The sequence below is a fragment of the Meriones unguiculatus genome, chromosome 2, assembly GCF_030254825.1.
Source record: "Meriones unguiculatus strain TT.TT164.6M chromosome 2, Bangor_MerUng_6.1, whole genome shotgun sequence".
In the NCBI taxonomy this organism is placed as follows: domain Eukaryota; kingdom Metazoa; phylum Chordata; class Mammalia; order Rodentia; family Muridae; genus Meriones; species Meriones unguiculatus.
The window spans coordinates 185,112-211,570 of NC_083350.1; the positions used below are offsets into that span (position 1 = coordinate 185,112).

Here is a 26,459-nt window from a genome sequence, read left to right on the forward strand (position 1 = left end):
TCTATTATCCATATATCTATTTATAGTTTAGTGATGGAGCACATATGTGTAGGTCTCTGGGGAGCCAAAAGAGTACCTCAGAGTCTCTGGAGTGGAAGTTACAGGCAGGTGTCATGCCCTATGGCAGATGTTGAGAACAAACTTCCAGTACAAGAAAAGTTTGTACTCTCATCTGCTATGGTAGTTCTCTGTCACATCAACTCCTTTTTTTTTTTTTTTTTTTTGAAACAGGTTTTCTTCATAAGACCTGGGTGGTCTGAAAGTCATATGAATACCAGGCAGTTATAGAATTCAGAGACCTCCTGAGTCCCGGGATTAAAGGTGTGTACCATACTTAAAGCTTTCTACAGGTTTTAGAAAAAATTTCCCCTACCTTTAAGGCACTATCACCTTATTTTTGTTAGGATATTCTATTCATCCTAGTTTTTCTCTCACAGCAAGACACAGACATGGCCTCTGTCTCCTAATAATCATCTTTCTAAAGTGAAAAAAAAAACTTTTCAACCTTGATGTAAAGAGAACTTAATTTTGGTGAGACTGGAGTTATATATAAAAGAAAATTTGATAAAAGAATGGAGGATACATATAGCTTCTAAATAAAAAACAGCCTAAATTCATTTAAATAGGTGGTTTCAGAAATATAGAAACTGGTAATGTACATTCAATTACTATATTTTAGCTGGCAACTCAAAGAAAAGGTGTTTTGATTTATTTTTAAATATAAGGTAGTCAGATATAGTGGTTCACATATCTAACCTTAGAATTGAGGAGGCTGTAACAGGAGGATTGTCTGAGCTACAAATTAAAGCCTTGTCCCCAAAATACAATTTGTTAGACTGGGCATGGTTGCATACACATTTAATTCTAGAATTTAGGAGGCAGAGGCAGGTAGATCTGAAAAGAAAAGGTGGATATTGATTAAGCATAAATATGTTCAAGAATGTGTTTTTCTATGTTGGTTTCTATCTCTCCTTTTTCCCATTATTTAATCCTTCAATCACTTTGTCCACTTTTCCTTCTCTCTTTATATTATTTGTTTATGCCACAGATATTTATTGGCATTAACATTAGAATTAGTGCTATAAAAATAAACTTGTAGGCTATTTTTCAGAACTAAAGCAACCAATAAAAAGAAATAATATTTCCTAGAGAAAGAGATTAAAATTGGACATTGAGCAAAAAAAATTACCTGAAAGTGAATAATTTGAAAGAAATCTCTCAGGTGAATAGTAGCAACACATAGTAAGGTATGATATACATGACAGGAGAAACTGTAATGTGATGTGTGTGTGTCTATGTGTGTGTGTATTTGTGTTGTTTCATATATTTCTTAGAAATGTCCAACATATTTACCCTTTTAAATCATTTTAATAATATGTGACCATGACACTCTCTTACTACTAGATACTGATAACAATTATGAGACAAATAGTTTCTGTTTCTACAATGAAGTAAAAAAAATAATTTAAAAGTGAAAATTAGAAAAAGATAGACTGGAACAAAAAACTGAGGAACTCCAAGACTGTTGTGAATTATAAACCTGAAGTTTTAAATCACAGGTTAAAGGATTACAGATTCCATGTTTCAATCAAGTTGTAGCCCAAATTTCTTAGTTACATAAAATAGTCAAATAACCAGGGCTCAGAAGACAATCTAGCAGTTTTATCAAGCATAGAGATATTGGTAGACATCTTCTTATATAAATTATTTCAGAGAAGGGCAGCAAGATGACTCAGTAGGTAAAGGCACTTGCTGCAAAGTCTTATGACTTTAGTATGATTCCTGCAACTCACATGTTGGGAAAAAAAAACTGACTCCTACAATTTGTCTTCTAACCTCTACATGTGTGCTATGGCATTGGATATACCACACACACACGCACACACACACACACACACACACACACATGCACACACACACTAATACATTAAACAATTAAAATAATTTTAGATAATAATCAAATACTTTAATGTACACTTGAAATATTCATAATACTTTGTTATATATGTCACATATGCAACATTTAAGTACCTATAGTCATACACATTTAAATATATACAATATTTTCATGCTCCTATTATTAATTTGTATAATAATTTGTATTAATGTGTAATAGTTTGTATTCATTGTTGGAATGGAAACTGGCATGAGCCTTTGAGAGAGCAGTATGGTGATTACCTGCCAGAGGCCAACCCAGTGATGGCCAGGTCCCATAGAGGAGATAAGAAGTCACTGAGGGAGGAGTGAGTCAGGCACAGGGTCAGGGGAAGTCTTCTAGTCTGATTGACTGACACTCAGAGTGATTTTTTTTATTTATACAGAACTTAGTAGGTAGGGATAGATATATGTTGTTTCAAAACATAGATCATATAATTTTTATCCCCAGACACATGTTTTAACTTCCTCTTGGTTGTAAGTTTAGTCATCATTGATAAACCATGACAGAAGAGAGTTATCTTTTACAATAATTTCCCCTCACCAATCCTATAACCAACTTTTAAGAATCTAGAGGCATATTTTGCCAAAGCTGGCAGCTCTTACACTCTCAAGGGTACTAAACAGAAGGTAGCCTGGGCATATAATCATGCTCAAGCAGTGTTTAAGCCTAAGAAAAATCTTCAGGCCAAAGCTGCTTCAGTTATTATTCAATTTCTGCCATAAGGCCATGTTTATATCTTTGTAGAATTTATTTATATGTCTGATCTTGGTATTCTTTTGTTCTTTGGTCATATGACACCAACATCAAGGTGACCCTGCATGAGCTAACTTACCTAAGAAAGGGAGGTCTTAATACTTCATTCTTTTATCATTTATCCACAACAATCTTCATCTATCAGTATAAGCCCCTGTGTAGGGCAGAGATAACTCCACCCAATTTAACTTTGTTGTTGTATCTTTTTCTAGAAAGGTATACCATAGTATCTCCTAATCCTATATGCCTTGTAATCTTCTGGGCGCATATACATATATATATATATATATATATATATATATATATATATATGAAGAGCCTTTTAATATACATATACATATATACATATATATATGAAGAGCCTTTTAATATACATATATATATATATATATATGAAGAGCCTTTTAATCTTATCTGTTGCAGACTTCTCTAGCCCACTGATTCTTGTTTATCTTTTTAAGTTTACTTTGTTCCGGATTTTCTTGTTAGCTTGTAAATACAGGGGCAGAAGTTCCAAGAGTAGCTTAGAGTCAGAGCCTCATTTGGAGATCTCTGGCAGCTTTATTTGAGTCACAACCTCCAGGGCATAAAGAAGATCCTTAAGTATGCAGATAAGGATATCTCCTTAAAAGGGGGAGAGGTAGTGTGCTCAGAATTTTCCTGGGGAAGCTTAGAAGCAGTACTCCTGGGAGAAGAAAGAAATGATTCATAAGAAATTAATCATCAATCCAATATCTCTAAGTAGTACAAATATTAGAAGCCCCCCAAGCATGCAACACATGGAGATGAAGACCAAAAGTGAAGGATGGCACAATGGTGATTGCATCATATGGCTCATCTTGCTGGATCGTTGTCAAGCAGCTGTGCTGGCTTTATGACTTTCAGTGTTCCCATTAGATAAGGCTGTGCCAATTACCCTTCAAATTTTAAATGGAAAATACACAGCAGATTCATCTATTTAAATGAAAAAAAATAAACCACATTGAAATAGTTATTACATTGCAAGAATTTTGTACAGCATAGTTTACCAACTAAAGAAATACACATATTTATCAATAGGTTACTGATTTATAATACTATAGTCTTATAATGTGGCAATTGAACAAATTAGATTCAGATATATAGATCTATGAACATGTGTGCATATATAAAATTTTAGAGCAACAAATCAGTGTGCAGAATTGAATAGATCAATGCCAGTTATCTAAAATTTTCATGAGGTAATAAAATATGAGTACATTAAATCTAAAAATATCACAGAAAAGATATTCATAGACCATGAATGTTCATGGGAGTGAGACAGAGATTAGTGAAATGCAAGGTGGATATTCAGTCATATATACTGTATATATGTATATGTAAATGTATATAAATATTATATATATAAAATAGTTAAAATATCAACAGAGCTGTTTCAACCTATCATTAACTTAAATCCAGGATTTGAATGCCTAGGTATATGTTTATGAAGTGTTTCTCATTAGTTGACATGTTTATATTTAAAAATCTAAATGGACCAACACTTATATTTCAGAGAACTGTATTCTTTTTACCATGCTTTGGCAACTGATTCTGGGCCAGGTGTGATTTTTTTCTTTAATTCATCTCTAATACAAAAAGACTCTGTCAACTATTCTCAATGTATTTAGGGCTGGAAAGATAGTTCAGCAGTTAAGTGCTTTTTGCACCATACTTGAAAACTAAAAAACACCTCTCACTCCAGCTATAGGAACTTCAATACGCTTGTCTGGCCACAACAGATATTCTCCCCCCCTCCCCATGCACAAACACACATACACGGCTATGCACAGGCACAGAAAAATAATACATACATGCATACTCAGCATTTGCAAATATATTCTCTATATAACTCTATATAACCTCCGCCAGCTCTCCCATCCTGTTTTAGACACTGAAGGCTGTAAATTGAGTCAACAAGACAGCTCATTCAAAGTTTACTCTTTCTTCCACTGTTCTCCATTCTTACCTCCATATGAGAGGCACACTTAAAATACAAACCCATATTGCTATCCCTACTTGTTTGATAACTTTTCATTACAAGATAAGGCACCAAAACCTCCAAACAAGCCTTGAAGGTTCTGGTTCTTACATACCCCTTTTTATAGTGATTTCCCAGAGTCTCCTTGTCCATCTTAGTATACTGAGGTTCTGATGTGGTTCTTAATTCAGACATCTGCAACTACACTTACACTTACTTCAACTTTTTCTGAATTTAATTTCCATCTTTTACAATTCTTCCTAAATGTTTCCTTTGACTATCTAAAATAATAGATGAAAAAACAAAAAGATAATATATCATTATACATAAAATCTTTACCTGTCATCAATTCTGTCAAGTAACTTGTTTAATTTTCTCTGTTTATTCATTATATATTATATAATCTGGTAGATTAATGAGTGAAGGGTGGCTTTTCTGACACTCTAAGCACATGGTATACTCAAATGTATGCTTCAAGCTACAGGGACATGTTCTTATTGTTCACTGTGCATATTACAGAGATAAAATGCTAATTGAGCCTCAAACCAACTGAATAAATAAGTAAATGGATGAGATGTAGTACACAGGGATGAGGAGCTACCTAGGTTTTGGTGAGAGGACCCCTTCTTAAAGTTCTGAAAACAGAGCCCATGGAGTTTTCCTTGTTCACAGCACATTAAAGTGAAATTACATGCTGGGAAATGAGGATCTAGGTGAAAGACACTAAGATCACAGACAGGAAAATGCTTATCATGTAAAGACTTTGAAGGAGATAATTAGGAGACATTTTCATACTGGAAGACCTTCTGACCTTGTTTCCAGATTGTAACTGCTTGTGTTGAAGACGAGAGAATAATCAATATGAGTTGTTGTAATTAAAAAATGGGTGTTGAGCTATATAATGTTTATTATTAACCCTAAGATTATCACGGTGGTATTATCTAAACTGCTATCTCAAATAATAAGACACAGACACCTGTTAGATTTTAAAGCTGCATTATTTACCTTTGGCTGGGCAGATATTTCACATACACTGTCTCAATAACATCACCATTCATCTCACATCCCCCATCCAATGCCACCATTTTAATCATCCTCGTCTGGTCTACCTTCCAGCTATAATCCCAATATACTTGCTTATATTTTTCATCTTGGTGTTTTCTCCATCCACAACATCCTCAGAGACTCTCCTAATCTACATGGTTTCTTCTCCACCTAACCCATTGTGGTAACCTCCTTCCTCCTCTCTTTCCACTTGTCTGTCTCTCATGATTCTCCTGTCCTCTCCAAGCCAGGGAACCTTAGCCACATCTACACCATTCTGTCCTGTCTAGATATACACCATTTAATCAACCAATCAGGTATGTCTTAGGCAGGTTTATACAATAAGGATAGGCATAACCAGATCTTGAGGGTAAATAACAAGCATCAGACCAACCTCCAACAAATATGTAATGAAAACGCCTACGAAATTTTGACACCACAATAAAGCATGTGGACCACAAGGCCCAAGTGAGAAAAAAAATAGAGAAATCAGGAAAAGCTACCTGGATTAACACTGAAGGCTGAGGACACAGGCCATAGGTGCAAATAACAAACAGAAAGAAACTATCTGTGGTCCTATTTTAGCCTATAATATTTTAGTATTAATTGTGAACTTAACACAACTTAGAAGTACTTGGGAGGAGATCCTTAATGAGAAAATACCTAAAGAAGATATCCTGTAGAAATATCTGTGTAGAATTTTCTTGTTTATTAACTAATCTACAAAGAACCAGTCCATTTGGGGAGGCACCATTCCCTAGACAAGGGGTTCTGAGTAATGAAAGAAAATAGAAAGCCAGAAGAAAACAAGCAGCTCTTGATTTTAGCTATGATGCAACTAGCTTCTTTACTTCACTTCAGTAACTGATGAAATTATAAGCTGTAAAAAAAGAAAAAAAACCTTTCTCCCATACTCGCTTTTTGTCAGAATAATTTTTACATTAACAGAAATGAAACTAGAACAATGTACAAACACATTTCCCAAACAATTGTTTAGAGTACTTAACTGTCTCTACATGATCACTATTCCATGCAGCCATAGAATCAAATGGAGAGAAGAAAATGAAAATGAAAATCAAGATATCCTATCTGGCAAAAATAAACCCATTAGCTCAGCCTTCTAACATACTTTAAAGCCCTGCAGGAAAAATTACAGGGCTTAACCAGCCAAATTATATTGTGTTATATCATAACTGTGTTCTACAAACAGCAAAGTTCTATGACAATAAACAATACATTTTTATTTATTAAAATAAAACAAAACAAGTTGGGCTCAGTGGTTCATGGGTGCAATTCTAGCACTCAGGGAGGAAGAGGCAGGTGGATATTTGTGTTTCAGGCCAGTCTGGTTTACAAAGTCAGTCCAGGACATCCAAGGCACACAGAGAAACCCTGTGTCGAAAAACAAAAACAAAACAAAAGGAAAAACTGGCTTTTTGATATTTGTTTCTAAAGAACTTAAAATACACTTAATGAAACAGTAAGTAACAAATATAATTTAGTATTCAGAAAGTATTTTGTGCCTCCAGAGAACATACAGCTATTCAGTTAGAGCATTGACTGTTATAAAAATTGTGTATGAAATCCCAAGTTCTTTCCTCATTACCCAGGCCTCTATGGGGAAGAAAAGTGAGTTAAATTAGTCATGCCCAGTGGGAAATGCACTACTCCTACACAGTTTTTCTTAAGCCACACAAACACTGCTAAATAATGTTTTTTTTTTTTTAAATAACAAGTTTCCAGCGTTTCCTAGACCTGCACTCAGAGAAATGTAATTTCACAATGTTACAAATGTTCAGAGAATTTTTTTGGTGATGTTTCTTAATGTTTAATTTCATTTGATAAATCAGGTTTGGATAAATTTCCCACACTTCTGATATATGAAAATAGCTCTGCACAGTGTAAATTTTCTTGATAAATATAGCTATTCCCTTCACTCAGAAATCTGCAAAAATAAATAATTTAAGAAAAATAAATAGAGCCATCTATTGAATTTTACAGATCCAGTGTCTGAGCCATTCCCATTTCTATTTGTTTAAAATAAACAGAAGAAAGAAAAAATATTAAAGAAAATAAGAAAGTGGTTAGAACAGCAAATAGTAATAGTACCATATAAAGTATTCATAAATTAGTAGGGAGAAATTTAGGGTCCAAAATAAAGATATGGAAGGGAAAGAAAATCAGAAAAGTAGGACTACAATTACCTAAAAACGTATAAATAAAACATATAATAAATAGATTAAAACATATAAGAACTTCAAACATATAATAACTATATTCATAAAGAAATACAACAGGAACTCATACTTTTCAAGGACAATGGAAATTTCTCTGTTTTTGGTGGATAATTTACCAAGACTTAGATACAAGTTTTATGTTTTTCCCTGTTTCCTGACAAGAAAACTATTGGATAAAACTCACAGAATATATAAAATATTAAAAGTACTTCATTAATTGTGATAATATTAGAAATAATTCATTTATTATGCTCTTATTGACTAAATAAATATTACTTGAAATATCATGAAGCTTTAAAATTTATAAGAAGAATTTTTATTGCACAAGACATTTTCTTTTCAGCATTCTACCTCTCACTAGTTACTCCATCTTTGACAACTCATGAAGTAAATTAACTTTTCTTCAGATAGATCTTGAAATCTGAGGGTGGCTAAATTGATGAAAGGCAAAATCCTACAAACAGCAGAAGGTTTGAAAGCAATGGTTAGTGAGAATGTGTTTTGTTCCATAATCACAGACATACAGATGTGATGAATTGGGGACCAGTAATATTTCTATATTTTAACCAAAAAAAGAGAAGAATTTGTTCAAGGCTCTAATATGGAAAGCAAAATCCATGTGACTTGTTGAACCAAAAGTTCTAAAATGTGAACATTATTTTTAAGTAATATGTGGGATTTAGAATAAATTGATTTGTATTTTACTTTGCAACTAATCTTCAATCATTAAGCACTTCAAGAGAGTAAACTCCAAGATATTTTTGGCCTAGAATATCAGACTTTCAATGGGCTGAATAATATCAGCTGATCCAGAGCATGGTGCTAACTAATACTACAGCTGAAAGTAGTTTCTATTGAGAAGCAAGGAAAAATCTTAATAGATTTTGTACCATTGAATCTACTTTGGCCATTATTATTATCATCAGTTCTATTTGAGTGAGTGCAAGCTAAAATGTCTTTGTTGTTCTTTGATTAATGCTACAAGAAAAATAGGAATTACAGTGAGTTTAAGGCATATCAGTATTCAATAAAATTCCTATGTTTGTGTATAGTCTTGTTATCTTTGGAAGGAGGTTAGACTGAGAAGATCAAAAGTTCATATAAAAGAAACATATTGTTTTTACATTTTTTGAAAATTTCACTTATGAGTACTATATTTATGTTACTTCCACATATCTTTGCCCCCACCCAGATCCTCCTGTATCCTGCCTCCCACTCCCTTTCAAATACATGAACATTGCCTCCTCTTTAATTATTGTTGGTGTGTGTGTGTGTGTGTGTGTGTGTGTGTGTGTGGTTGAATACTTGGGATTGGATAATACACCAGGGGTCCCATCTATGAAAGGTTGATTCTCCCTCTCCCAGAGTCATTGATTGTTTCTAGCTTAGCATAATTTAGGCATGAGGCTTTGAGAAAAAATTTTCCCCAGACACACTGTCATGGAAATTGGTATTCTTTTACAGATCTTGTTCTGGCAACAATATCATTAAGAGTAAATACAAGCTACTTCCCTGTTGTGTCTAGAAGGAACCAGTTAGCAACAGAAGTCTCATCCTCTCAAAATTACAATATTTCTGTCCCATCAAATATGATTTTCCCTGAGCCTAGGTATAGAGCTTGCATTATAGATGCATCGGTTGGGATTATGCACTTCATTACATGTTGTCTGTATTTTAAGCAGTTGTGGATCTGTATTGCAGCTATTATATGCTGCAAAAAGGAGGTTCTTTGATGAAGAGTAAAAGCTACACTCTTCTGTGGATGTAAGGAGATAAGGAATCACTTATCTTTGATTTTCTTCTATGACCCATAACTTTCAGCTACAGTTAAATGGATAAGTTTAAAGCACTGGACATTTATTTACTCCTATTGAGTGGGCAGTGAATCCATTTAGACAACTGTTGGCAAACTTAAAGAAAAAGTGCTACTATGACACAACTGGGAATATTTTACTGGGCTAGTCATTGTGGTTTGTAGGCTTCACAGCTGAGTAATACTATTGATTTCTCTCTTGAAAGCTTTCATGGCCCCTTTTAGAGCCTCAAGGAGGAGGTTTTCAGGTCAGTTGCATTTCCACTTCTCCAAGTCCTACGTGTGAATCATGTAGTGGCTTCAGCAAAAGATTCTTAGCCTCAGACAGTCAAGGGCAGTTGTGATAACCAATTGTTTGCCAATTCTACTGGACCTCCCTGACCAAAAAAATCCAAGAACGTCTTTTCAAGCCTTATTAGATAGTTATGGCTCTCGGGGTTCCATAATCAGAATATGCAAACACTAACCTCAGAAAATAAAGCAAACTTTTAGTATGTCATTTAACAAAACAAGTAATTCTGCATTAAACACTACACAAAGAAGTTGCAAATACTCTTTTTTCTTCTCTGTATATCTTCAGTTTATGATGCTCTTAAACTATGTTTTTTATTTATATATGCCAAATAATAATATATGATTAGTATTTTATTCTTGAGTAAATATACTTATTTCAAAATAATAAAATGTTGCCCATAATTTACTTTTTATATAATTTATGCAACTTTTATTTTATGTGCATAGGTATGAGATTGCCATATTCCTTGGAACAGGAGTTACAGACAGTTGTATGAGATTGCCATATTCCTTGGAACAGGAGTTACAGACAGTTGTGAACTGCCATGTGGGTGCTGAGAATTGAACCTGGGTCCTCTGGAAGAGCAGCCAGTACTCTTAACCACTATGCTATCTCTCCAGCTCTCATAATTTAATTTTTAATGCAATGTATTAGAACCTGATCTGTATATATAAATGTATAAATATACATGTGGATAAATTATATATAAATAATCTAAATTAGTTATATGTATACATCATATAAGGTTAATGTTACATATAAAAATCTCTTGCACACAGTCACAGAAAGCTCGTTCCATTGAAATCCGACATATTGAAGTTGAATACAGATACAGAAGTTGGACAAAAATAGATACAATCATACTCACAGAAGGCAAGTTACTGTCTAAATACTTTGTTTGGACCTTAAATAAAAGTCACATTTACATGATATCACAACTTGGATGAGGTCATACTCACCCTGCCCTGTGGGTGAGGCCCTTTAACATAATCTTACCCATCTTTCTGTGGCTTAAATGATGTTAAACTAACCACTGACCTAGTTTCTGAAACATTTCTCTGAAGTTTCTTGCTCTTCCTATTTCTTGGCTTTTCTTTAGCTACTTATGCCCTTTAACTAGTTGGAAAAGTCGATTACTTTTCTTGTGCCACAACTTGTTTCTATTCCAAATGAATATATTAGGAATCTACCATTCAGAGTTAGAGAAATACTGAAATTAATTTGTCCTAAAAGGGCCTGGTACACACAAAAGTCACCTTTTCCATTCATTCTTGTCAAAGTTGACAGATCTCCAGGCTAAAGACTTTGCAAGCTCTGATACAGTGACCTCCTCCCACCCTTGTTTTGGTCACTCTTGATTTTCTTCCATGTAAATATAGAATAACAGCCAGAAACAGCAAGTGTGTAATCATGCATGATTGCCCTTGTTTAGCAGAGGGAATATCTGAATGGCTTTTGTAAAACTAGAAGGTCACAAGTACCATTTCAAATCCTTTTCTTCAGCACAATAATTCAGAAAGGCAAAATGGAGTAGACATCAGAAGAGAGAGAAAATAGGGAACAGGACAAAAGCCTACCACAGAGGGCCTCTGAAAGACTCTACCCAGCAGGATATTAAAACAGATGTTGATGCTCATAGCCAAACTTTTTGCAGAGTGCAGGGAATCTTTTTTTTTTTAATTTTTTATTTAACTTTTATTAATTACACTTTATTCATTTTGTATCCCCCCCATAAGCTCCTCCTTCCTCCCCTCCCAGTCCCACCCCCCCCTTTCTGCATTGCATGCTCCTCCCCAAGTCCACTGATAGGGGAGATCCTCCTCTCCTTCTTTCTGATCTTAGTCTATCAGTTCTCATCAGAAGTGGCTGCATTGTCAGGGTTCTAGGTTATCTCCATGAATAGTCCTTGGTTGAAGTATGAGTCTCTGGGAAGTTCCCTGTGTTCAAATTTTCTTGTTCTGTGAGTGCAGGGAATCTTATGATAATAGGGGGAGATAGGAAGATTTGGAGGGAACAGGAGATCCACAAGAAGAGCAACAGAACCAAATAATCTGGGCCCAAGGATCTTTTCTGAGACTTATACTCCAACTAAGGACCATGCATGGAGATAACCTAGAACCCCTGCACAGATGTAGCCCATGGCAACTCAGTATCCAAGTGGGTTCCCTAGTATAGGGAACAGGGGTTGTGTCTGATGTGAACTCAGTGGCTGGCTCTTTGATCACCTCCCCCTGAGGTGGGGAAGCCTTACCAGGCCACAGAGGAAGACTAGCAGCCAGTCCTGATGAGATCTGATAGGCTAGGGTCAGATGGAAAGGGAGGAGGACTTCCCCTATCAGTGGATTTGAGAGAGGGGCATGGGAGAAGAAGAGAGAGGGAGGGTGGGATTGGGAGGGGATGAGGCAGAGGGCTATGGATGGATACAAAATGAATAAAGTGTAATAAATTTAAAAATAAATTAAAAAAGTAAAGAAAATCATGAAGAATGAGCTGATAGTAAATCAGAGGTCATTGATATGGACACAGAATAGAAGGCAGGAGACACTCAGTATCTAGTAGAGAAGATTATAAATCACATTTATAATTACATGAAAAATAGTTTTTCTCTCAAAAATGAAAACAAAAACAAAGTAACTAAAAAAAAAAATAAAAATATACCAAACCAAACAAAATGTGTACAAAGTTCATTTTGTGCTGGCCAACAACTCCTGGATTTGAGGCCTGACCCGAAATGGAGTTGAGATATCTAGTGACACTCCATTGAAAAAAGTAAATATTCTTTATTAGGAGGTATTAATTGCACATAGCTTCTTGATTAGAGGTAGAATCCCATATCTATTTCCCTTTCAGTTTTTAGAGCTAAAGTAATAGTAGGTCTTCCCTTATAACCTGATATTGTCTCCCTCTAGTAAAGTGGGCTTTAAATCAAATCAAAAGGGGTTGGTTGCTCCCATTATATTTGTACAACTATTGTAGCAGTATATCTTGCAGGCAGGTCACTATTTCAGGTCACATGGATAGTAGCTGTGACTTCAGCAATAAGGCGTATATCGGGTTATGGAAAATAACCAATATTAAGTAAAAATAATTAATTTCTCTGTCTCTGTCTTCCTCTTTCTCTCTCTGAAGTATACTGGTGTGTTTGCCACAGACACTTCTCACTTTTTCCTTGGACTGTCCATGTGGAAGGAAGAGACAATCTATAGCTCCAGTTCAGTGTTTGCCTTGTAATTCACACCCACACCCCCCCCCACACACACCCACACACCCACACACCCACACACCCACACACCCACACACTATGCTGCACCATGGTGGAATGTAACAGTTCTAGGACCTTATGTACCTTAAAATTTTTTTTCAAAGTTTTTCAAATCTATATAACAAAGGGAGAACATCCCAAAAGAAGATTACAATAGTGGCACATGTCATCAGTCCATAACATCTACCCACAGTCCACATAATCTTGTTTTCATTTGTTTAGATATTGTTTCCTATTGTTAGATAAGATAGCCAAAGAGATTTCCATTTTATTCTGGAATTTATAATTGTTTGGAATTACTTGCTTAAAGTGAAATACTATTTTAAGCCAATATACATAAATATTTTTGTTTAGGAATATGACAACTACATATTTACTTGAGTGAATTGCTACAGAGAAGTTATATTCTGAACATAAACTAAACTTTGAAATATATTTTTTCTTTTTAAATTTTATTTTTTATTAATTACAGTTTATTCACTTCGTATCACAGCAGTAGCCCCCTCCCTCATCCCCCCCAAATCCCACCCTCCTTCCCTCATCTCCTCCCATACCCCTCCCAAGCCCACTGATAGGTGAGGTCCTCTTCCCCTTTCATCTGACCCTAGCCCATCAGGTCTCCTCAGGACTAGCTATATTGTCTTCCTCTGTGACCTGGTAAGGCTGCTCCCCCCTCAGAGGGTGATGATCAAAGAGTCAGCCACTGAGGTCATGTCAGAGACAGTTCCTGTTCCCATTATTAAGGAACCCACTTGGAGACTGAGTTGCCATGGGCTACATCTGTGTAGGGTTCTATGTTATCACCATGCATTGTCCTTGGTAGGAGTATCAGTCTCAGGAAAGACCCCTTGGCTCAGAATTTTTTGTTCTGTTACTCTCCTTGTGGAGCTCCTGTCCCTTCTAGGCCTTTCATCTTCCCCTTCTTTCATAAGATTCCCTGTAATCTGCCCAAAGTTAGACTATGAGTCTCAGCATCAGGTTTAATACCCTGCTGGCTAGAGGCTTTTTAGAGGTCCTCTGTGGTATGATTCTGTCCTGGTCTCTATTTCCTCCCTCTTCTGATGTCCATCCATTTGGCTTTCTGAATGAAGATTGATTATCTTACCCAGTGTCCTCCTTCTTGCTTAGCTTCTTTAGGTGTACAGATTTTAGTATGTTTATCCTATATTATATTTCTAATGTCTACTTATAAGTGAGCATATACCATGTGTGTCTTTCTGCTTCTGGTATACCTCACTCAGGATGATCTTTTCCAGTTCCCACAATTTGCCTGCATATTTCATGATTTCCTTGTTTTTAATTGCTGAGTAGTATTCCATTATGTAAATGTATCACAATTTCTGTGTCCATTCTTCTGTCGAGAGACATTTGGGAAATAGTTGCAAATCGAATCCAAGAACACATAAAAGATATCATCCACCATAACCAAGTAAACTTCATCCCAGGCATGCATGGGTGGTTTAATATACAGAAATCCATCAACATAATCCACCATATAAATAAACTGAAGGGGAAAAACCACATGATCATCTCTTTAGATGCAAACAACAACAACAACAACAACAACAAAAAACAAAACATTAGACAAAATCTAATACCCATTTATGTTTAAAGTCTTTGAGAGAGCAGGGATATAAGGCATATACCTAAACATAGTAAGTACGTACAATATACAACAAGCCTATAGCCAACATCAAGCTCAATGGAGAGAAATTTAAATGAATCCCACTGTAATCAGGATAAGGCAAGGCTGCCCACTCTCTCCATATCTCTTCAACATAGTACTTGAAATCCTAGTTAGAGCAATAACACAACTAAATGACATCAAGGTGATACAAATTGGAAAGGAAGAAGTCAAAGTATCACTATTTGCAGATGATGATAGTATAAATGAGTGACCTCCCAAATTCAACCAGAGAACTCCTACAGCTGATAAACACCTTCAACAAAGTGGCTGGATACAAAATTAATTAAAAAAAATTAGTAGCCCTCCTGTATATGAAAGACAAAAGGGCTGAGAAAGAAATTAGGGAAACAACACCCTTCACAATAGCCACCAATAACAAGTACCTTGGTGTGACTCTAACCAAGCAAATGAAAGACCAGTTTGAAAAACAAACAAACAAACAAACAAACAAACAAAAAAACAACTTCAATTCTCTGAAGAAAGAAATTGAAGAAGATATCAGAAGATGGAAAGATCTCCCATGCTCATGGATTGGTAGGATTAACATAGTGAAAATGGCCATCCTGCCAGAAGCAATCTACATATTCAATGCAATTCCCACTAAAATACCAACACAATTCTTTTTTTGTTTTTAGAATTTCTTATTATTTTTATTAACACAGTTCATTCACTTTGTATCCCATCTGTAGCCTTCTCCCCTATCCCCTCCCAATCCCATCCCGTTTGCTTCTTCTCCTATGCTCCTCCTTGATTCCCCTTCCATCTGACCCTAGTCTATCAGGTCTCATCAGGACTGGCTTCTTTGTCTTCCTCTGTGGACTGGTAAGGCTGCTCCCCCTTCAGGTGGAGGTGATCAAATAGTCAGCTCTATGCATGGACCTTGTTTGGAGTATCAGTCTCAGAAAAGACCCCTGTGCCCAGTTTTTTTGGTTCTGTTGCTCTCTTGTGGAGTTCCTGTTCCCTCCATGTCTTTCTGTCTCCCCATTCTTTCATAAGATTCCCTTCACTCTGCAAAAAGTTTGGCTATGAATCAGCATATACTTCGATTCCCTGATGGGTAGAGTCTTTCAGAGGCCCTCTGTGACAGGGTCCTGTCCTGTTTCCCTGTTTCCTCCCTCTTCTCATGTCCATCATCTTTGACTTTCTGAATGAAGTTTGAGCATCTTACTAGGGCCCTCCTTCTGGATTAGCTTCCTTAGGTGTACAAATTTTAGTATATTATACTTATATTATACGTATAAGTGAGTATATACCATGTGTGTCTTTCTGCTTCTGAGATACCTCACTCAGGATGATATTTTCTAGTTCCCAGTATTTGCCTGCAAATTTCATGATTTCTTGTTTTAATTTCTGAGTAGTATTGTAGTATCCATTGCAGGGTAATGCAAATCAAAACGACCCTGAGATTTCACCTTATACCCGTCAGAATAGCTAAGATAAAAAACTCAAGTGACAACACATGCTGAAGAGGATGTTGAGAAAGAGGAACCCTACTTTATTGTTGGTTGGAATGCCAACTTGTACAACCACTTGGGAAATCAATCTAGCCCTTTCTCAGACAATTAGGAATAGTGCTTCCAGCTATTTCACTCTAGGCATATATCCCAAGATGCTCAAGTATACAACAAGGATATTTGCTCAACCATGTTCATGATAGCTTTATTTGTAATAGCCAGAACCTGGAAACAACCCAGGTGTCCCTGAGTTGGGGAATGGCTACAGAAATTGTGGTACATTTACACAGTGGAATACTACTCAGCAGTTAAAAACTAACACAATTCTTACAGAACTTGAAATATATATATTTTTTCTTACACAGAATAAAGTACATAAATGCTAAGCTGCTAATATCTGTTAAAACTAAGGCTATCTCTAAAAGTAGAAAAAGAGTCTAGATTCCCAAGTCTAGAAAAAGAGCCTAGACACACACCATCCTTTTGTGCCCTCTTCTTCAAATTAACACAGTCTTGATTCCATTCAATAAAATTCAGTTTTACGTCTTTGACAAGTGTATGAAATAGCTGATCTTTTATTCTCAATTTTATATCTGTTTAATTGACTCAATTTTGGGCTCATTAGATGTGGCAATGCTTATTGTTATTGCGTTGGTATTTTTGAGTCAGTGTCTTTGTACACTAAGGAAGCTTTAAACTTGATTTGCAGCTCAGAAGGTCTATTACATTTTGTCTGTGATAAAATACCATAAGGTCACAGGAGGCATCTTAATGTAGAAAGTTGATTTTAACTTATAGTTCCAAAGGTAAGGTCCATAATTGTGGTGGAGGTATGGAAGCAAAATGGGCAGAGCAGAATATTGAGACTGATTTCTTTAGTGGTTTCAGCCTTTTTTATAATCCCGCTAACTATGAATAAGTGTCCCTCTTCTCTGCATCCTTGTTAGCTTTTATGTTTAGATGTTTTCTTGATCTTATCCATTCTGACTTGGGTAAGATGAACTACCAAATTTAAAATATCTTTCAACCATATGTCTTCTTTTCTATGAACTCTGTCTTTTCACAATTTACATATTAAGTTTGTAAATCTGATGTTATATTTCATACACTAAAGGACTAAGGGTCTATGTGTTGATGTAATATTTTTAGAACATGCTTCTTCACATCATATAGATATGTCATATATGATCATATATTTTATACATAATTATATATGTATATATAATTAACTGTTGCAGCTAAATGATTTATTTTCTCAAGCAAGAACTTGGGATGCTACATAAAATGTTTGATTTGTTGAACCAAAAAGTACTCAAGGCTTAAAATGTTGGTATATGATTATGATGACAGCACTTAGGAAGCAGGAACAAACCTGGAATATATATTATGACCCTTTCAAAAAATGCATCCAACTTTTTTTTTCAAAGTTTTCTACTTTTTATTCCTTTATGTTTGTGTTGACATATTTGATTTCTTTTTATTTGTGTTGAAATTATTAAGACATATGAATATTGTGCCTTTTTACATGGATATGTTATTTATTATTCTTATATATAAAATACAATTGTTATATTTTTAAGAAATACACTTATATATTTATTATAGAAATATAGATGTTAAGATGAAGAAAATGACTTATATGATATCTTTCTTAAGTCTTTACTCATTTTCAAAAGAAACTGTTTTGACTTCCATTAGAAAAGGTTATAAATAAAGTTTTCTTTTAACAGAACTACAAGACCTTCATTATGTTTGCAATCATCAAAGCAGACATAACCAAGCAAGGATGTAAAATGAACTCATGCAAATACAAGATGGACGGCAGCGAGGCAGAAGAGACTGAGCTTTCAAGTGCATCAACTTAAAGTCAAACTCAGCTTAAAACATGAGGCAAGTGAACACATGATGAAGAGCTTCAAAATATCATTTCATAGTGTGTATAAGGTACTTTGCCTTCATTATAAAAAATAACTGTGATTAATTTTGAAATTGTAAGATAAAAATAAAGATTACACAGGCAATACACATACATTTGGTATTAATAGTGAATCTGAAGCATAGATAGCTTCTATAATTCAGCACATTCATTATCTGTGCATTTGTGTACTTAATTATGAATGCAAAATGATTAAAGCTTTGTATTTTCACATTTTGAAATTTAAAAAGATATATTAGAGAATATGGCACATTATATATTATGATTTTCTTTAAAATAATAGATTTTTTTCATTGTATAAATTCAAGTTGTTTGCTGATTATGGTGATATTCCAGATATCTCAATGTATTATTTTCACAGTACCCTTCTTACTATGGTAATCGTAGCTTCAGCTGTAAACAACCGAGGTGTTTAATTTAATTATTCATTTTTATAGATGCACAATTTTCTCTGTCAGTATGACCATGGGATTGCTTTCCTGACTCTATAGTAACAGTTGCTTTGCCTACTGTTCCAGTTAACACCTTTGTACCTGAAGGGGAACTTGTATGACAAAAGCATTGGCTTTCTCATAAGGATTGCTTCTGCTGAGTGCCAAACTGTGACAAAACAAAAGAAAAATATTGCTATTTTTCAGTGAGGTTATTTTAAAATAGAACTCATTCTACAATTTGAAATTATTTATAATGAAAATGACTTCAATCAAGGAAAGCAGATTTTCTCTTCTAATGAGATAATATGAAAATAGTATCTTCACTCTATTTAAGCATACATATTGCCCTCTGCTCTTACCAGCACCTTCTTATTAGCAGGCATTTCACCCTGGCTATGTCTCTCTTTAATAAAGAATGCACAGATTGAATTATATCCGTGTGCATGAACAGGTAAATTCAAAGAAGAAACATAGCCTCAAAAGAATAATTTTAAGTCTTCTTTTAAAGATTTCTCATTGTTCATTAAAATTATTTTAATAGGCAAGCTCTTGTTGAAGAGGGGACAGTGGTAAATAAATCTGTTAATAGAGGCTTTGAGAAAACACTAGAAACCAAATCATTGGCAGATAAAGGCTGATATCTTATATGGTTTGTAGACTATTTGACATATTAGTTCTGGGTAAAATAATTCAGCAGATTGTGTGAATAGCTGAATAGCTAAAAAGCCAATTAAATTGTCAAGAACAAGCATACTGCATGCTCCTCCTGTGTGGCCTGTCATGGTCTCATCCTCATTATCTATTTTGATGACAAAAGCCACTATGTTATTTTTTCATGTAATAAAATACACAGTTTAACGTAAATATAACAGAGCATATACACACTTAGGTTATGACTTCACCAATGTTTTCTGAGGAAATGTGTAAACACTGAACTCTTTCTGAAACTAGGAAGATGACCCAGGGTTCTGCCACATCTCTTTTTCTATATGTCTTGTTTGACAGGTCTCATGCTACAATGCAACATATTGTGTGACCATATCCTTTTATCCTAGATCCTAGAATGAGGAAGCCATGGAACAGAGCTTTGCTGTTATAATAATGGGATACATACACATGAGTTAAAGATCAGTCTTTGTTGTTCTGTGTGATATTGCATTTGTTTGTTACTGAATATTTAGCTAACTAATGTGATCATTGAAAGGATAACAAAAACAGGACATAAGGCATTTTATTCAGTAAGAGAGGCTGGTTGTGAAATAATACAATAAAACCTAGAGGGACAGAAACTCATGGGGTGCTTAAACATGGCAGAGCAGAATCCTCTAATGCCTTAGATGATGAATGTCATGGAAATTGTCTGTGTTTATTCAGTTAAAGACACAAAATACGGGGGGGGGGGAAGGGTGGCCAACAGCTCGCACTATTTTTGAGAGATAGAGGATCTGAATCTCCAAAATTGGTGAGTGGAGGGACAATCAAAGCCAGAATTTATAAGCTTTGGCTTTCTGAAAGAGAGGGGACACCACAGAAGCAGAGAACACTTATAGATTCAGATCAGGCGCAGACTTCTCTGGGAACGGAGAGAGGCACTTCCCTTGTCTGGGTCTCCCTCCTCCTTAGGGGAGCCTACACGCAGTGTCAGTGAGCTGAGCACAAAAGTCACTGCCTGGAGTCAGCAGAGGCAGGGTTTCTAGCTCCTCAGCTGCAGTGGACAGCTGTTCCTACCTGCCAAACACCATCCCTTGAAGCACACGTCCAAGGAGCCCCTGCCCCACCAAGCAATCTCTTGCTGAGCTCCTGAACCGGGATGCCCCCCTCTCCCCCGCCAGAGATCCCAACAGGTAGGGCACCCGCCCCTCTGGAGACTCCACCCAGCGAAGCACCTGCTCCTGCAGAGTGCCCGCCACGGATCCACAGTACAATCCTTCCCAGGTCCCAAGTCTGTGAGCCGCAATACTGACTCCCACAGGGCCTCCCAGCCAGTGACTACACGGGCCATTGAACCCTTCAGTAGCAGATAGCCAGCTGAACAGCAACCAAATTCCAGCAGACCTGCAAAAACAATCTGCCCGCAATCATCAACAGCACTTGTGATATCTTAAGCACTTCTTTTCGGTGTCTGCAAGGCACCCCTCTCTTTCACTGAAGGCCTCTACATTCTCTAACAGCCTGTCTCTCAGGGCACACTTCCATGCGCACACACACACTCACACTCTATCTTGCATTTTGCCCTTCTGTGCCTTCGGACTTTCCTCCCACAGGTACAGCTGAAACAGCAACGCACACACTGAAACCACTGGACCTTTTTCCTGAAGAATTCTCCAGACACCAGAGAAAGACCAGTCTGATTTGCAGAATCCAGGAACAAACAGTGAATGCTACGGATAACCAAATGGCCAGAGGTTGGTGAAAGAACACACCCAACATAAATCAAGACATTATGGCTTCACCAGCAACCCGCAAAATTAATGGATACTCCAACTCATTGGAAACACAAGAAAATGACTTTAAATCTATGCTTTTCCAGTTATTAGAGGCACATAAAAAGGAAACAAACAAATCTCTCAGAGAAATAGCCATACAGATACAAACAGTTAAAGAGGAAACAAACAAATCTCTCAAAGACTTGGTCTCCCAAGTGGAGGCAAAGAAACAGACCTCTACTCTTGCCTGATGCGTTTAAAACAAAAAGGGGGAACTGTAGAGAGCTGCGTAATGTTGCGCCTTAAAGATGGAGCTGGTTTCCACCTTCCACCTTCCCGATGGTGAGTGCTCTCTGTCACAAACAACTCCACATTTGGCTAAGGCTGAGGATCTGGCTTGCTTCCATGTATGTGGACCTATCTGCATTGCCCACGTGGCACGCTGGGGTTGGCTACCCAGAGGCTATTTAAGCTGTGGGCTGGCTTTACCCAGGGTCAGATGATTGTTCAAGGTTCCTGAATAAACTGCATTGAAAAAAAAAAAAGAAACAGAAAATGAATGAAGCTCTCAAAGAAACATGGGCAAATATAGCCAAACAAATGGAGGCACAACAAAAAAGCATTTGACAAAGTCCAACACCCATTCATGTTTAAAGTCTTGGAGAGATCAGGGATACAAGGCACATACCTAAACATAGTAAAGGCAATATACAGCAAGTCTATAGCTAACATCAAACTCAATGGAGAGAAACTTAAATCAACCCCACTGAAATCAGGGACAAGACAAGGCTGTCCATTGTCCCCATATCTCTTCAACATAGTACTTGAAGTCCTAGCCAGAGCAATAAGACAACTAAAGGAGATCAAAGGGATACAAATCAGAAAGGAAGAGGTCAAAGTGTCACTATTTGCAGATGATATGATAGTATACATGAGCGACCCCAAAAATTCAACCAGAGAACTCCTTTAGCTGATAAACACCTTCAGCAAAGTGGCAGGATACAAAATCAACTCAAAAAAATCAGAAGCCCTCCTATATACCAAAGACAAAAAGGCTGAGAAAGAAATTAGGGAAACAACACCCTTCACAATAGCCACTAATCACATAAAGTACCTTGGTGTGACTCTAACCAAGCAAGTGAAAGACCTGTTTGAGGAAAACTTCAAGTCTCTGAAGAAAGAAATTGAAGAAGATATCAGAAGATGGAAAGATCTCCCGTGTTCATGGATTGGTAGGATTAACACTGTGAAAATGGCTATCCTGCCAAAAGCAATCTACAGATTCAATGCAATTCCCATCAAAATACCAACTCAATTCTTTTTTTTTTTAATTTTATTTTTTTTTATCAGTTACATTTTATTAACTCTGTATCCCAGCCGTGTCCCGATCCCTCATTCCCTCCCAGTCCCTCCCTCCCTCCCTCATCTCCTCCGTGCCCCTTTCCAAGTCCACTGATAGGGGGGACCTCCTCCCCATTCATCTGATCCTGTTTTATCAGGTATCTTCAGGACTGGCTGCAAAGCCCTCCTCTGTGGCCTAACAGGACTGCTCCTCCCTTCGGGGGTGGGGAGACCAAAGAGCCAGTCATTGAGTTCCTGTTAGAAATAGTCCCTGTTCCCCTCACTTTGGGAAACCAATTGGTTACTGAGCTACCACAGGCTACCTCTGAGTGGAGGTTCTAGGTTATAGCCATACATGGTCCTTGGTTGAATGTCAGTCTCAGAAAAGACCCTGTGCCCAGATATATTTGGTCCTTGTGGAGCTCCTATCCTTTCCCCATCAGACTAACTCCCCTTCTTTCTTATGATTCCCTGTACTCTGCCAAAGGTTTGGTCATGAGTCTTTGCTTTGAAAACACTGCTAGTTAGAGTCTTTCAGATGCGCTCAGTAGACTCCTGTCATACGTTCAATGCACATCCCATCTGTCTTTCTAAATGAGGATTGATCATCTTACCCCATGTCCACTCAATTGATTATCTTTTTTAGGTGTATAGATTTCATTATGTTTATCATATCTTATAGGTCTATATAAGTGAGTATATCCCATGTTTGTCTTTCTCCTTCTGGGATATTTCACTCAGAATGATCTTTTCTAGATCCCACCATTTGCCTGCAAATTTCATGATTTCCTCCTTTTTGATTGCTGAGTAGTATTCCATTGTATAAAAATACCACAATTTCTGTACCCATTCCACCGTTGATGGACATCTGGGTTGTTTCCAGGTTCTGGCTATTACAAATAGAGCTGCTATAAACATGGTTGAGCAAGTGTCCTTTTTGTGTACTTGAACAAACTTTGGGTATATACCTAGCAGTGGTATAGCTGGGTCTTGAGGAAGCACTATTCCTATTTGTCTTAGAAAGCGCCAGATAGCTTTCCAGAGTGGTTGTACCAGTTTACATTCCCACCAGCAGTGGAGGAGGGTTCCCCTTTCTCCACAACCTCTCCAGCATGTGTTATCACTTGAGTTTTTCATCTTGGCCATTCTGATGGGTGTAAGGTGATATCTCAGGGTCGTTTTGATTTGCATTTCCCTGATGGCTAATGAGGATGAGCATTTCTTTAAGTGTTTTTCTGCCATTCCATATTCCTCTGTTGAGAATTCTCTGTTTAGCTCTGTTACCCATTTTTTAATTGGATTACTTGGATTGCTGCAAAGACAAAAACGCTGAGAAAGAAATCAGGGAAACAACACCCTTCACAATAGCCACTAATCACATAAAATACCTTGGTGTGACTCTAACCAAGCAAGTGAAAGACCTGTTTGAGGAAAACTTCAAGTCTCTGAAGAAAGAAATCGAAGAAGATATCAGAAGATGGAAAGATCTCCCATGCTCATGGATTGGTAGGATTAACATTGTGAAAATGGCCATACTGCCAAAAGCAATCTACAGATTCAATGCAATTCCCATCAAAATACCAACTCAATTCTTTACAGACCTTGAAAAAAAGATTCTCAGCTTCATATGGAAAAACAAAAAACCCAGAATCTCCAAAACGATCCTGTACGACAACAGATCATCTGGAGGTATCTCCATTCCTGATCTCAAGCTGTACTACAGGGCAACAGTAATAAAAACTGCATGGTATTGGTATAGAAACAGAAAGGAGGATCAATGGAACCGCATAGAAGACCCAGAAATAAATCCACACACCTATGAATACTCGATATTCGACAAAGAAGCCAATTCCATTCAATGGAAAAAAGATAGCATCTTCAACAAATGGTGCTGGACCAACTGGATGTCTACATGCAGAAAAATGAAAATAGATCCATATTTATCACCCTGCACAAAACTAAAGTCAAAGTGGATCAAGGACCTCAACATAAAACCAGATACCCTAAATCAATTGGAAAAAAAAAAGTGGGGAACAGCCTAGAACTCATTGGCACAGGAGACAACTTCCTGAACAGAACACCAACAGCACAGGCTCTAAGAGCAACAATCAATAAATGGGACCTCATGAAACTGAAAAGTTTCTGTAAAGCAAAGGATACCATCATCAAAACAAAACGACTGCCTACAGATTGGGAAAGAATCTTCACTAACCCTTTATCTGACAGAGGACTAATATCCAGTATATACAAAGAACTAAAGAAGCTGAAAAGCAGCAATCCAACTCAATTCTTTACAGACCTTGAAAAAAAGATTCTCAGCTTCATATGGAGAAACAAAAAACCCAGAATCTCCAAAACGATCCTGTACAACAACAGATCATCTGGAGGTATCTCCATCCCTGATCTCAAGCTGTACTACAGGGCAACAGTAATAAAAACTGCATGGTTTTGGCATAGAAACAGAAAGGAGGATCAATGGAACCGCATAGAAGACCCAGAAATAAATCCACACACCTATGAATACTCGATATTTGACAAAGAAGCCAAGTCCATTCAATGGAAAAAAGACAGCATCTTCAACAAATGGTGCTGGACCAACTGGATGTCTACATGCAGAAAAATGAAAATAGATCCATATTTATCACCCTGCATAAAACTAAAGTCACAGTGGATCAAGGACCTCAACATAAAACCAGATACCCTAAATCAATTGGAAAAAAAAAGTGGGGAACAGCCTAGAACTCATTGGCACAGGAGACAACTTCCTGAACAGAACACCAACAGCACAGGCTCTAAGAGCAACAATCAATAAATGGGACCTCATGAAACTGAAGTTTCTGTAAAGCAAAGGATACCGTCATCAAAACAAAATGACTGCCTACAGATTGGGAATCTTCACTAACCCTTTATCTGACAGAGGACTAATATCCAGTATATACAAAGAACTAAAGAAGCTGAAAAGCAGCAAACCAAGTAATCCAATTAAAAAATGGGGAACAGAGCTAAACAGAGAATTCTCGACAGAGGAATATGGAATGGCAGAAAAAACACTTAAAGAAATGCTCATCCTCATTAGCCATCAGGGAAATGCAAATCAAAACGACCCTGAGATATCACCTTACACCCATCAGAATGGCCAAGATGAAAAACTCAAGCGACAACACATGCTGGAGAGGTTGTGGAGAAAGGGAAACCCTCCTCCACTGCTGGTAGGAATGTAAACTGGTACAACCACTCTGGAAAACTATCTGCACTTTCTAAGACAATTAGGAATAGTGCTTCCTCAAGACCCAGCTATACCACTGCTAGGTATATACCCAAAGTTTGTTCAAGTACACAAAAGGGATACTTGCTCAACCATGTTTATAGCAGCTTTATTTGTAATAGCCAGAACCTGGAAACAACCTAGATGTCCATCAATGGAGGAATGGGTACAGAAATTGTGGTATTTTTACACAATGGAATAGTACTCAGCAATCAAAAAGGAGGAAATCATGAAATTTGCAGGCAAATGGTGGGATCTAGAAAAGATCATTCTCAGTGAAATATCCCAGAAGGAGAAAGACAAACATGGGATATACTCACTTATATAGACCTATAAGATATGATAAACATAATGAAATCTATACACCTAAAAAAGATAATCAATTGAGTGGACATGGGGTAAGATGATCAATCCTTGTTTAGAAAGACAGAAGGGATGTGCATTGAACGTATGACAGGAGTCTACTGAGCGCATCTGAAAGACTCTAACTAGCAGTGTTTTCAAAGCAAAGACTCATGACCAAACCTTTGGCAGAGTACAGGGAATCATAAGAAAGAAGGGGAGTTAGTCTGAT

General features: G+C 36.7%; 1 long non-coding RNA gene across 3 annotated transcripts in view; it reads left to right on the forward strand.

The window, feature by feature from the left end:
* The window catches only part of LOC132652254 (uncharacterized), a 156,090-nt gene that overhangs the window by 108,948 nt on the left and 20,683 nt on the right, over positions 1 to 26,459 (forward strand). For 2 of the 3 annotated variants that reach the window (XR_009589723.1, XR_009589722.1), the window contains 2 exons: positions 232 to 321; positions 18,214 to 18,427. This is a non-coding gene — a long non-coding RNA (uncharacterized LOC132652254). Of the gene's footprint in view, positions 1 to 231; positions 322 to 9,991; positions 10,034 to 18,213; positions 18,428 to 26,459 lie in introns of all 3 variants that reach the window. The other variant, XR_009589724.1, reaches the window with a different exon arrangement.